The sequence below is a fragment of the Oryzias latipes genome, chromosome 10 (assembly GCF_002234675.1).
Source record: "Oryzias latipes chromosome 10, ASM223467v1".
Taxonomy (NCBI): domain Eukaryota; kingdom Metazoa; phylum Chordata; class Actinopteri; order Beloniformes; family Adrianichthyidae; genus Oryzias; species Oryzias latipes.
The window spans coordinates 10,351,920-10,365,780 of NC_019868.2; the positions used below are offsets into that span (position 1 = coordinate 10,351,920).

At 40.2% G+C, this 13,861-nt stretch overlaps 1 protein-coding gene across 2 annotated transcripts in view; it reads left to right on the top strand.

Moving 5' to 3' along the window:
- The window catches only part of drp2 (dystrophin related protein 2), a 259,517-nt gene that overhangs the window by 105,201 nt on the left and 140,455 nt on the right, over positions 1 to 13,861 (top strand). For both annotated transcript variants that reach the window (XM_023959019.1, XM_023959017.1), the window contains exon 2: positions 7,887 to 8,053. The gene's annotated coding sequence lies outside the window, so the exon portion shown is untranslated. The remainder of the gene's footprint in view (positions 1 to 7,886; positions 8,054 to 13,861) is intronic.

Genomic DNA, 13,861 nt, shown 5'->3' on the forward strand with positions numbered 1-13,861 from the left:
GAACAAGTAATAAAGAATAAGGGGATCACAAAGACATATGGATCGGTTCAGGTTTTTCCTCAAATGCTTTGTTCACATCAGGCACGTGATGCAAGTTCTTGAACGCGTCTTTAGCATATGGTGTTCACCCTGGACTGTTGCTACTCAATACTAGTGCATGTACTCATAGTTGGAAGGGGTTTGTTGGAAAATGTTCAAGCGGTGCACTGCACATCTTTCTCCAGGCTTTTTCGTTCACAGCTTTATCCCTATAAATGAAAGACTTGGTGTCAATTTCGGCCGGGCACAAATCACAATTGTTAATTTCTCCTACATGATCAATTTGCAAACGGTTGGCACTTCCGTGAATTAAAAGAGACGCCATCCATACAGTACAACCTAATCAGAGTCTCTGATTGGTCAAAGTTTGATCTGGTTGAACTTTCAATGCACGTTTAGTGGACACGCGTTTTGTTGGTAGAGCCCAAAAACATACCTGAAATGTGCGTAGCTCTGCGTGAACACACGAATATGCCCAAAATGTGAATATCCGCACGTTCACGTAGACTTTTTATTAAACCTGCACTGAAATGCACGTTGCTGAGGCTGGTGTGACTGTAGCATGAAACAAAAATAAATATTTGAAGCACTTGTCTTTGCTCATGGTGGAAGCTCCACCATGAACATCAGTGAAAAAATTACTTCTTGCTATACAAATCCCTTGGCCATCGCACTCCAACTTTAAATTTAGATCTAGCATGTGTAATACTGTATGTATTGATGTTTGTTCGTTGCACGTTTTTCCTTGCTGTTACAATAAGGGAATTTACCCACTGTCGAGTCAATTCAAAGTTTTTTTTATTTCAACCTAGACTTTTCTTTGTAAAAGCAGCTGACATTAAACATAAGGAAACATCTTTTTAACTTGTTTTTGCATTTTATCCCAAGCCAGTTGTCATGATAAGAGGCACCGTGGCACCAGTCCTCTGTCACATCCTTTTTTTATATACATTTACTACATTCAACAGCTACATATATTTTGTTTTCCCTCCCCATGAGATGCACCTATAGTTTTAACATTGCAAACAGCTGGCTTATAAACAAAAATTGGACAAGGTATATGAATTTGGGGAAAGGCAGAAGGAAAACTGCAGGGCATTACAGTCATTTTCTAGTCCAATCTTGAGACAGCTGCTTACTTTATGATGTTAAAATGACTTATTACACTATTTACTAAAGAGTTGGCAGCAGAAGTTATCGGTAAAGAAAATTGTCAAATATATATTCATATGTTGTACTTTTTTTTGCAGAAAACTTCAGCCGTTGGCAAATTGGCGAGTAGTGACCTACCAGCCAATTTTAACTGCACCCCCCTTAGTACACACACCCCTCCCCCTTCAATATATACATTCCAACATAAACACACACATGCACACACATACACCCTCTCAAACACACATACACGCACACACATTTTGCAAGGAAGGTGGGACCTGGGTCCGTCTGTCCCCTACCCCTTCCCTGGTGGGGGGTGCGGGCCCCTTGGCGACGGCGGCCGTCTCCCCTGGGTGCCGGATTCCTGGGCCCGGCGGTGCTCTCTCCGCATGGTTGGGGGGTTCACATTACACCTGAGCCGGGGGTGTTCGTGTCCCTGGGGGGTGGGTCCTGGTCCTAGCCCCTGAGCCCTGGGCCCCGCCAAACTTCCAACAGTGGCCGAGCCTGGTCGGGCCATATTTACAACACCCCTTGTGGGCCCCCTTTTTTCCCCGGTGTTCCCCCGTCCTGGGCGGGGGCGGCGGGCCCCTGCCTTGCTCCTCCCTGGACCAACCGTGGGCCGGGTGGGTGGCTGCCTGGAGTGCGGAGCGGGTCTCCCTTGGGGGGTCCTGGCTCGTACCTGGGGTTGGGGCGGGGGGATGCCCGGAACTCCTGGGTGGTGGTGGGGTGCTCGTCTGGGGCTGTGGGCGTCCTTCTCCGGTGGGGCCCTGCGTTGGGCTCTCCCGGCGCGGCGGGGGGGCTGGGGCGGCGCTCTCTTTCCCTCCGCGCCTCCCTTCTCTCTGGCTCTGGGGGCCTCGCGGCGGTCCTGCTGGCCCTGGCCTGGGTGGCGGTCTTGGTCGCCCGGGGGGCAGTTGTTCCCTGCCTGTTCCCGTGTGGCGTTGGGGGGATTCCGGCTGCCGCTGCTGCTGCGGCGGGGGTCTGGGTGTGGGGGTGGCTGGGCGCTCCTCCTCCTTCTTTTCACATTCCACCATCCATTTTAGAAGAACATAAACACTCACCTGAGCACAGGTGTTAGCTCACCTTTGCACTAATAGTTTGCATGATTGAATGAATGAAAGATTTCACACTAGTTGGTTTAAAGGCATAGGTATGCGTTTGTGAACACTATCTGTTTTGTGTACATGTTGACATGTGGACATTTTTGCAGCTAGCAGGTGTGTTGATAACATTTGAGTGAGTGTGGACAGGCCCCGCCCTTTTTGTACTACATTTGAACCGTACCGTAATGATAAACAACCAGTAAACCTGTCTGCTCTATGCTGCTTCATGGTCTTACCCCCCCCTCTCACTATCCCCCCCCCCCCCCTCTCTAACATCCCTCTCTCTTCTTCCCTTCTTTCCTTTTCCGTCCGGTCCAACACCAAAGATTTTCAAACATGGTTGAAATTAATAAAGTTTGGCCTCAATTACAAAAGGGGTTTATTCAGACATACCTTTGGTTTGTCTGAAGATTAATAACCCCTCTTGTTAAAGTAAAATATGTCCAACACAAGAGGCCCTCAGCTCTCATCTGCCTGCCTAGCTGTTGGACAGGACAAGTTAAAAAAAAAAAGTTCTTTTTAGGAAACCCTGTACTTTGGTGGATAGGATAGCCCTAGAAACAAAGGTTAAACTGAATGTAATAAAAATATAGCTCATGTCTGAAAATGTATCACCCCATATGCATACAAAACAAAGCACAACATATTTTCCAACACTTACTGTCATTATTTCTCTTTTTAGGACAGTCGTTGGGATTAAACTATCTTTTCTAAGTGTGTTTTGATGGATATTAAGAACTGCTTTGCTCAATGTGTTAAATAGTAAAATGCATTGGAAAAAAACCTCTGAAAGAATGCTTAAAATGCTATAATTACTACAAATGTCTTTTAATAACTAGCTGGTTTTTAAAGCAACCTCTTTATTGAGGTTTGTAGGGTAAACATTTTATGAATCACAAGAGCAGTCAGGCACTTTGGGTTGTTACCAACCACCGTAGAAGGATCTAGCACAGCTGACAGCCATGAGGGAAAAACAGCTTTGTGGACTGAATTATTTCTGCACATGTAGAGGACAGAGGCTTTGCTCCACATTAAGGTTGCCTCTTTTTAAATCAACTCCTAGTGCTCCAGCTGATTTGGATAGCTTTGGCAAATATCTGTGTCAGAGGTTCCGCTCTGGATTCTGTTGAGAGGATTGTTGTTTATAACCTCCTGGATGGGACACAGGACATTTGAATGGGGCTCGTCTGATGCAAATCACTTAAATAAAATGCTGACCTTGATCCGTCTGCAATTACAGACGCGTCCAGACCTCATCAGGGTTAATGAATACATTTTAACCAGGTTTTTAGAGGATTTTGCAATAATAGAGGTATAACACAAAGACTTCTTTATACAGGTAACAGTTACACCTTACATGTTTGAATTTCATTATTAAATGATTGAAATAACAGCATTAAGGATTACTGGATAGTAACAACATCAAAGCAGTGTGTTACCTCATTAGTTAACAGCAAGCTTCAAATGAAAAGGCTTGTTGAAAGATCAAACTGATCAAACATGGAAACACCACTTCAGTTTTCGTATCATCTTGTTTTTTTAATGTGCCAAGATCACATGATCCCACAACAACACAGCTGTTAGCTACACATGAAACCTAAGGGTGTGTGTTTTTATCTGTGGGAGGCACCAATGTTAACAGATTCAGTCTTGTGATAACTCCATTGACAAACCATGTAAGTAAAATATGTACTTAAAACAGCCACATCGGTTACTTTATAGATATTGAATCTGAAAGACCTTATTCCCAGCATTCATTTTTGCCTCATACATACTGTATTTTCACACCTCTATTTAGGAGGTTCCCTAATGGAAAATTACAGCTTACTTTCTCCATTTCCATCCTAAATCAAACGTATTTAAAAAGATTTTCACTGATTTGAAAGGTGCAATGCTTTTACCATGCCAACTTTATTTACCAAGCATATAAATTATCTGTGCAGACCTGAAGTGCTGTACAGTTATGGAAACAACAAAGGAATACAAAAGCAAGACATGAAATCTATTGGATGTACATTGTTCATACCCCTTGTTACACACACGTGACATAATCAAATTGAATAATTTTCAATGCAGTGACATAAAAGACAGAAAAGCCTATTCACTCTATGTTAAAAGCCAATTTAAAATTAAAGAAGACTTAAAAATGGGTACCGAAGAAGACAGTCTAACATGAAGAGGAAGATTGTTCCAAAGTTTTGGAGCTGCTGCAGCAAAAGCGCACTCCCCTTTATGCTACGTTCACACCAGCCTCGCGCTACAACTAATACCTCCAATGAAGTCTATGTAAATGCGTGTATATGTGTGTTTCAGGCTTTCGCGTCCACGCAAAGCTATGCACGTTTTTAAGTCCATTTTCAGGCTCTACATACAAAATGTTTGTCCATTGAATGCATGTTGAAAGATAAATTATTTGAACATTGACCAATCAGAGATTTGGTAGCGATGTGCCAATCGTCTGAAAATTGACCATGAAGGAGAAATTGACAATCGCGTTTTTTTGCCAGGGATCATATGACATCAAGTCTTTTATTTGTCAAGATAGAGCTGTGAAAGAAAAAGCCTGGAGCAAGATTCCAACTGTAAGTACATGCGTTAATATCAGGTAGTGACACTCCGGTGTCCAAAGTTAAGTTCCAATATCCATCCAGCCAGCCAGCCATCCAGCCAGCCATTTTCCAAAGCAGATTAATCTCTTTTAGGGGCATGGGGATCTACTGTTGGGTGAAGGTGGGTCACACAACTACACACACTCTCACTTAGGAACCATTTGGAATCCCAAATGAATCCTACAATCCATACGTTTTTGATTGTAGGAGAAAGCACACACATGCACGGGGAAATCATGTAAACTCCACACAAAAAGGTCCCAGCTGGGATTCAAATCCGGACATTGTAAGGCAATAATGTAAAATTAAGGCTTTTAAGTGTGCCTTATTGTGCAGAAAATAGAGTCACTCTTGAGCTATAATGTTGTTCTGGTTTTAGACAGATTTTTGTGTGTTTAGTTTGTGCTTTATTTTCTTTTTTCCAAATTAATTATTTATTTATTTTCTGGCAAATTGTCGGGACTGTCGGGAGCCAGTTTAGCTCGTGCTGGTTTGCGGCGCCTTCCGTCCGTGAAACCCGGGTTCGAGTCCGGGCTGCTCCCTGTTCCCTTCTCTACCTCTGCCGGTTCCAAGCCCGGTTTGAGAAGGTTGCGTCAGGAAGGGCATCCGGCGTAAAACATTGCCAAATTTACCATGCGACTTGTTCGCTGTGGCGACCCCTGATGGGAGAAGCCGAAAGTGGAAGATTTATTTTCTGGCAAATTCAGTTCAACAAATAATTGTCAGGTGTAGATTGAAACCAATTGTTCCACAGTAAAAAAACTTAAAGTTCCAGGCTAAAACCAAGTATGAAAAAATAATCAAGACATAATGAAATAAACCAATACTGTAAATAGTGATTTAGATTAAAAAAACATAGAAATCTATTTGGTTTTGCAATATAAACAAATCACATTTTTTGTTTTTTTAAGCACTGCTACTTCAGAGTGAAGATTTCGGAGTGTGTTTTATGATATTTTATACATTCTTGTCGGAAATGTATGTATTTATTTGTATTTTTTGACTGAAAATAAAAGGGTATGAAAACATTCAAGTGGCTTCTGTGATCTACTCAAAGTCCAACCCTCTGTATGATGTAGTTGTCCTCATATAATATTAGTAAAGCTGTGCACGAACCAGCCTAACTTAATATATTAAGAAATGTATATTCTATATTATTATATTAATATAGAAGTGTATGTACCTGCTGTGTTTGTTGTGTTGCACGAAATGTGATGTAAAATAGATAATATAAAAATATCCTTTCCCTGGTTTTAGTTATAAACACATATGGGATACTTTTATTTTTTAATTTTTATTTGTTATGTTTATTTCCTCAAAGGCTCTTTACTCCTTGCAGCGTCTTCCCTCCCTGCTGGGTGGTTTTGCTTTAACAAAAAAAAGATTTGTAGTAACCATTAATAGTATTAAAACCACTGAATATTTCTCTTGTATTATTTGTCATGACAAGGATGGTTTAAAACCTCAAGAATGAAAGCCTGACAAAGCTGTTGTGCTGGAGTATGGCTGTCAGAAATGCGTCTCAGTTGTTTTTGTTATGTTATCCCAGCCTCTTTCCTTTAGTGCTGACTCTGACACGCGTGTGAGATGCAGCAGAAACATTTTGCATATTGAGTCTATTAGAAAAACTGAATATTCTGTCAGTGTCACACATGAAAACAAACACTTCTCTACAAACGCACAGATCTAATGCAGTGCTTCCATCAATACTGAATCAACAGAATATTCTTTCTCCTCTGACGATTATGAACCTTGATTACTCCTCTGAAAGTAGTTCATTCTCTCCCTTTGGGTGGCTTTCTACCAGCTTTACCCTAAATCAATATATTTGTTTTAAACTGAAGCCCCGTTAAATGTAGCCACTATTTAACTTTTTTTTCCTGTTTTTTTTTTTTTTTCAAAGGGACCATCTCCCCAGTTTGTATTGGCAGTTCCACTTACTTTATAAGAATCAAATAAAATTAATGCAGTTTTGGTAGTTTATTATGTAAGAAAGGCATGTCCAAAGTCAGGCATTGGCCCACGTTCAAATTTCCACCAGCTCACAGGCCCCTGTCATGAAATCAGTAATATGCAGCCCACATCACTTTCTAAGAACTACAACTTCTTGATTGTGATCGGCTAAATTACATTATAAGCCAGTGTAAACCTTGGGATACTTTACCTGCAGTACCAAACTAGAAGAACAGATTTGTTTCTGTGATCAAAATCACAAAGGGTTTCTACTCCTGAATAAGAGAACAATTTGGTTCAATTATCCAGTTCACATTATTTGAATTCTAAAGTTTCTTCAAAATTTTAGAAATTAACAGTAGTTTTGGTAGAAAATTATTTAAAGTTATTTGTGTTCTATGTGAAGAAATGAAAATTATCCCATTTCCAAATAAATAAATAAATAAAAATAAATAGTTCAAAGGGTTCAAAGAATGCTGACCGATTGGTTTGCCCGCATCCATTTTCACCCAACCAAATTTGGCAAAACGTTTGGCCACCCCTGATATAAGGAGTTGAGGTTATGGAAGTCTCAATGAGGGGTGTAGGTTGCCGTTCAACCTGAGGGGAAAATGAAATCTTTGGGAGTAAAGTAGACACTCATTGGCATTCCTGCTGCGTCGTTACTCCCGGTCTCCTTCCAGTGGCCGGCACCCAGTGTTTTTGCAGTTCTATATTCCAGAGTGTGCTTTCTGCTGATAATAAACAGCCCGACTAGCAGCCCAGAGTTACAAGCTGAGTTACAGCCATTCTGCTCCGTCTGTGAGCTTCAAAGCCTGAGAGTGAAATCTTTTCTTTTTCTCTGTGTCACTTTGTTTTATAACCTCTGCTTTGCTTCCTGTGCTTATTGCCGTCTGGCCTGGAGTGAGAAACAGCGTGGAACCTTTAGCCCAGCATCAATGAAGAATTAAACCACAAAAGACAGCGGTTACATTTTTGTCAGCTCCCATCCACTGGAGGAGACAGTTTGACCGTGTTTTATGTATTGCAGGTTTCTTCCGTGACAACTTTTATGAGAAGACAGCCAGTGCTACATATCTAGACACCCCCAACTCCGCCTCCCTTCCCTCCTTGGTCGCAGGGTGGACCCAGAGGGCTTGGCTTGATTCCAGCGAGGAGCCGATCCTGCAGCCACCTCCATCACGTCTTCACCGCTGGGTAGCTTTCACGCATACAAACACAAATTTCCCATTTTTGGTGGAGTTTGTGGTTAAATTCAAAAACTATGTAATCCTAGCTTTAGGGAGGATTTTTGAGTATGCTTTTATGGGTCAATTATTCCAGTAATTTATTTTTTTTAACTTTAAAATAAAAAAATAAAAAAAGTGAGAAAGTCCTAAAATAACCTCAATTTTTGGTTGAGATTGCAAATCATTTCCACATGATATTACATTTAGATTTAATGACTTTTTTAACACTGGCTCCAGGTACTATCGTTTAGTGACTCATTACAGAATGTCTGAGTGTGCAGTTTTTAAAAGGAAAGATTCTTGAAGCGCCCCCAAATCACACATTTGAGGCCCAAAGTAGTGCATTCTAAATTCAAAGTCCCACTCCGATCATCTTTTGATTTATTGTAAAAGTGTTTTGAGTCTTCTTTTATTAGGATTTTGCCATTTATTTAGGCAAAATAACATTTCTGCAGAGGAGCTGTAACTCATTAATATTTCACAGAAGAGTTGTGGGCGGGATCATTGGCGTGAAGCAACCTCGCACCCTTTTTCCCTCCCCACTGTTGAGAGCTCTCTGTTTACTCACTCTCCTATAGCTATCCAGCGGTACAGTTTTGAGCCAGATTTCAGCTTGGATGAGGAAAACAAAGATGTACATGGATCTAGTCGTCTAGAAGTGGGTGCATCAGATTGGAGGGAAGCAGGGAGCTTGTGGCCCACCCAGCATAATTTGTATGTCCCAAATAATCAAAGGGCATTTTTGCATTCCACTCCTGATTCACAATAATTTGAATAATGAAATACTCAAAAATGCTATTTTGAGCCTAATGTTCATAATATATAATAGAAAAATGCCACAAGAACATGTTATAAAAACTAAAATCACAATATTTATCAATGTTGGTTTTTAAAGCCAACAACTGGACATGATAAAAGAAAAATTGACAGATGTATGGCAAACATCACTGCCATATTTGCTGGCTAAAAGGCTGTTGCGGTATATTTCTGCTGGGACTTTGTATCACAAAGTACATTTGACTGTAAGTTTAAAATATTTTATCTCAGAGCAAAGAGACGACTTTAAAGTGTTATTTTACAATCCCTCCTAATAGCCTCACATATTGTTTGGTTTGGCCTTGTACCTGCAAAGTATACTGAGCTGTTTGAAAATGGTTTTCCCTCAGTGTTTCAGAGAAAAGCCTTGGATAAATAAAGGTGAATTTCAGTTTATATCAAAGTCTTTATTAAACTTACATTCGGGTGATACTATAATTTTATTCAAGTTGACCCCAGCTCTCTGGCTTGCCCTCTTAAGTAAGCAAATTGTGCAAGTGTTATAAATGTGACCTTTCCTCTCTGAAACAGGAGTAGCTCAGTATTCAACATCTTCTATTAGGTCAAGAGAAAACATTGAATTATCAGTTCTTTGAGCTATTTTCATTGAAATTCAAGGTGTAGATTAAAACAAGGTTATGTTTTTTAGTTGCCACAGTAAAGTGATGTGCAGAGTGATTTGACAGGGATTTAACGGCAGATACCGGATTGTTAAAGTTATGTTCCTAAGCTCACAACATCTGCTTGCTTTTTACAAGTTTGCTACAATCAGCAGGCTACACCACAAATCACCACAACAGAGGCACTCAGCTCCTATCTCTCTGCCTGGTCAGAACCAAGCACTACCGTTTGTTACTGAATTACCCTGTTTTATGTATCCTGGTGCAGTTCCTCATATCACTCAATCACTCAATCAATCAATCAAGATTTATAAAGTTAGCCAGATTTCTAAGATGATAAAAAACAGTTTTAACCACCTGTTTTATATGTGGGATAAGAGTCAGCTTAGAGTCGAAAATAACGCCCAGGTTTCTGACTGTTTCTGAATCGCTTGATGAAAGTTCTTTTAACTTCAGAAACTGTTTCTCTCTCTTAGCTTCAGATAACTAAAATGTCTTATTTTTCCTGGTTGACCTGCAGAAAATTATTTGCCATCCATAATTTCACATCTAAAATACAGTTAAAAAGTGCTTCTATTGGTTTTGTGTTATCAGGAGACATAGTTATGTGCAGCTGGGTATCATCAGCATAGCTATGAAAGCCGATGTTGTGGCTTCTGATGACATTCTCTAGAGGAAGCATGTAGACATTAAAAATGAAGGGGCCAAGGATGGAACCTTGAGGCACACCACAAATAATTTTATGGACCCCAGAAAAGTGTGTGTCTATGCTTACTATAAAATTTTTCTCTATGAGATACGATTCGAACCACTTGAGAACAGTCCCTGAAAGGCCAAGACATTGAAGTCTGTTTACAAGGATCAGGTGATCAACAGGATCAAAAGCTGCACTTAGATCTAAGTGATCTAGATCTAGATCACTTGATCTAGATCACTTAGTATTAGATCTAGTAGAACTAATACTGAGATCTGCCCTGAATCCTAGCCACATCTAACATCATTAACGATTTTTAACGAGGCTGTCTCAGTACTGTGGTACCTTCTAAAACCAGACTGGTTTATCTCAAAAATTTTAACTAAAAATATTCACAGAAGCCAAAAACAGTCTACCCAACTCTTTCTTTGCCAACGCCCCCCCCCAAGTTCTTTGTGATGTAGAAACCAACACAGTCATTCTATCCTGCCCCTCTCATGCATCATTCTGCAACTGATCCCTTCGTCTGATCACTGATTACATTGACAACAACGGCAGGATCACTGAACTGCAGCCGCCTGCGCAGCTGTAGCCACGCCAATCTTCTTCACAAGTAACGATGACTGATTTTAATGTTGCTTACGTGACCGACAACATTGCCTTAATCTCCTCCTGAGTTCGACCACGATTAAATTGATCAATTAAAAATCGATCTGTTCTTCTGGTGTTTGACATTTTCTCTGACAAACTGCTTTGTTTTGCTGTGGATTGTAAAACAAAAAAAAAGGAAAAAAAGTATTCTAGTGGACTGTGTTTGGCTGGGTGGCTGTTTAAGTTTAGCTAATGCCCGGAGCTCAGTGAACGCACCTCACAGAGACATTTGTCGGCCCTGAGTTCTGTCATTCAACCTGTTGCCAGTGGTTTTAGGGGAATGAAGGAAGAAGGGGCTGGGACATGAGATGGCATTAAGGCATCCAAGGACCATAGCCCCACTTATAAATAAATAACTTAATGTTGGTGGAGGTGTGCAATAAAGGGACAAAAACATCTCTGTCCAATTGAGGAAAAAGACAGAGTGACGCTACAGTATTTTCTTTGTTATCTAGTTATTACGAAAAAACAAAGGTTGTTGTCTTGTAATAACGACATAGTGGATGTCGTTAACACAAGAAAACGATTAAAAAAGAAAGGTAGTCAAGGGTTAAGGCCATTTTCTGTTTTTTTTCCGGCTTCTGTAAATATTTGAATCCTGGCCTCAAAACCTTTATGAAGTACATTGCTTCATTTCTTATACATGTTTACATTGGAGAGATGTTTTGTCTTTTTTCTTTTTTCAACCGGCAATTATTATTTGTTAAAAATCAGAATCTGGCATTTTTAGGATTGTATTGTTTTTGATTGACAGGTGATTAGATCTAGCAGGACTTCAATCTTTACTTTTTAGAATGTTGTTTTAGGTGGGCGCCTTAAACTCCTGTCGATGTGCTGTACAGGCGTAGACTTCATTTTTAAAGGAACAAGTAAAAAAAAAAGAAACAAATCAAATCTGAATAGATGGATTTTATTTTTAGACCGAGAGGATTTAGTCTAATGTTCAGTTTTAAATTGTTCCACTTATATGCAAAATAAGGTTAGTTGGTTTGCCTGGCCAGAGAGAGAATCTCAGAGAAATGCAACAAGATTAGACAATTACAAAATTAAAATACAAACAAAAGGATCTTCAAATAAATCCTAAAATGCGCTGCCAGTCTGTGAAGAAAAATGTTGTTCCTCTTTTGTGCTCAATCCAGCACTTGAGCTGCAGTGCTCTGAAGCAGTTGGAGACAAGTCACATGACTGACCTCAAACATCATTACAACTGAAGTGAGAGAAGTGATGCAACAGTGATGGCTTTTACAAATTGAAGTTAATACAGCAAACAGCGGTAGAACAGAGAAATATGAAAATGTGTTTTCACTCTCCCCAAAATGAGGCTTAACGCTGAATAGTTCTACTGAAAATAGTTTATCAAAAGCTCTTGTCTTGTGTAGCAACTGTGTCTCAACCTGAATAAGACCATGTCCAACATGTCCAAGTAAACCAGTATACTGGCAGCTAATAATGGATCGATACCTAGTTTGGATCTGACTGCCGTTTTGTTGTGGAACTGTTCCTCAACCACTACAGCCCCAAGACCATCATGTTCATTATGGCCCAAATACATTTTATTCATGGCTGCCATGTGCTTTGGCAGCTGCAGCTTTACCACAACTGGCCAAATGAGCCAAAATGATATGGACCAAAGCTGGCTTTATTTGGCCAACCGCAGCCAGATGGCAGCCAGATCAGCCAACACCTAGCTGCAATTGGGGCAAATCTTGTTTGTGGCTACCTGGGATTTTTCGGATCAGTTTACATTCAACCTTTAATTGAGCATTTTTCTATTTTTTAACATATTGGTGGTACCCCCCCCACCCCCCCAGTTCCCCTTCTGACAGAACAACACTTTGTGGCACAACAAAAGTCTGTTGTGCGTTTGAACTCAATTTATAGAAAAACCATAACATTTTACATTTGGTAATGTTGTAATGAAAAAAGAAGACAGTAATTAGTTAGATTACACCGTTACTAAAACTTTAACAGCGTTGAAAAACGCCATATGGCGTTATTGCAATCTTTAATTTATTTTTCATTAATTTCTTTTTGATGCCTTCCAATTCTGCAGAAAAATTCTACCTTTGTTTCAGAATGGTTCAGTGTGTGACATTTTCTTTATGGTTGTCTTTAATGGTTGTCAGAGGCTTTAAGTACTTTAGTGTACTGTATGTACACGTGTACGTGTACTGTAATGTACTTTCTGCTTATGCACGATTACTGGGGCATTATGGTGCTTTTTATGAGTGCTGCAAAGCCTTGATTGAGATTCATTTGACAGTTCTGTTTACTTTCTTAAAGAAATTAGCCAGAGTCTGTCTCTCATCTAGGTGTGTCTCCCCCTCCAGACCCAATTTAATCGCTGTCTCTGACTACCTTCAGGTAATATCCTCCCACTGCCCTTATCTCTGACTCTGAAATTACAAAGCTTCAGCCAAGTCTTCACAGCAGAGCCCACAGAAGGAGTTGAGGTAACGAGGGGGAGTTTAAGGTCATAAAAGGTGGCTGCTAGATTGAAAAAAAGTCAGAGGGTTGCCTGTAGAGACACAGTAAAGTCACAGCATTTCACAGCACGCAGCTCCAACTTTGAGCCCAAGGCTGGCTGGAAAATTAGTGCTGCACATTTTTTACTCTATTATCTAGCAATTGTAGGCATTGAGGATTACCTTCATTCCTTTGCAGTTGCAGCCTGTTAAAAACTGTTACTTGAGTTTGTCAGTGCTAGAAATTTCAATCTTCACTTTTTTTCCCCCTTCGCAGTTTTTACAATTGAAGTTTGCATTTTTCATCTTTACTAAAGGTTGTTTGCATCATGCACCCTATGTTTGTGCCCCAAAGTGTCAGTCAATGAAATATGAGCTGACATCTTTTTTTTGTGTAGTCTTTGCATGTTTCTGCACAGCTGTGCCACAGCGACAATGCACAGCCAAGTGTGCATGACAATGAGCTTATTTGGCTGCATTCACACAACTGTAGATAATCAACCTCAGAGTAGCATGAAGTACAATTATGA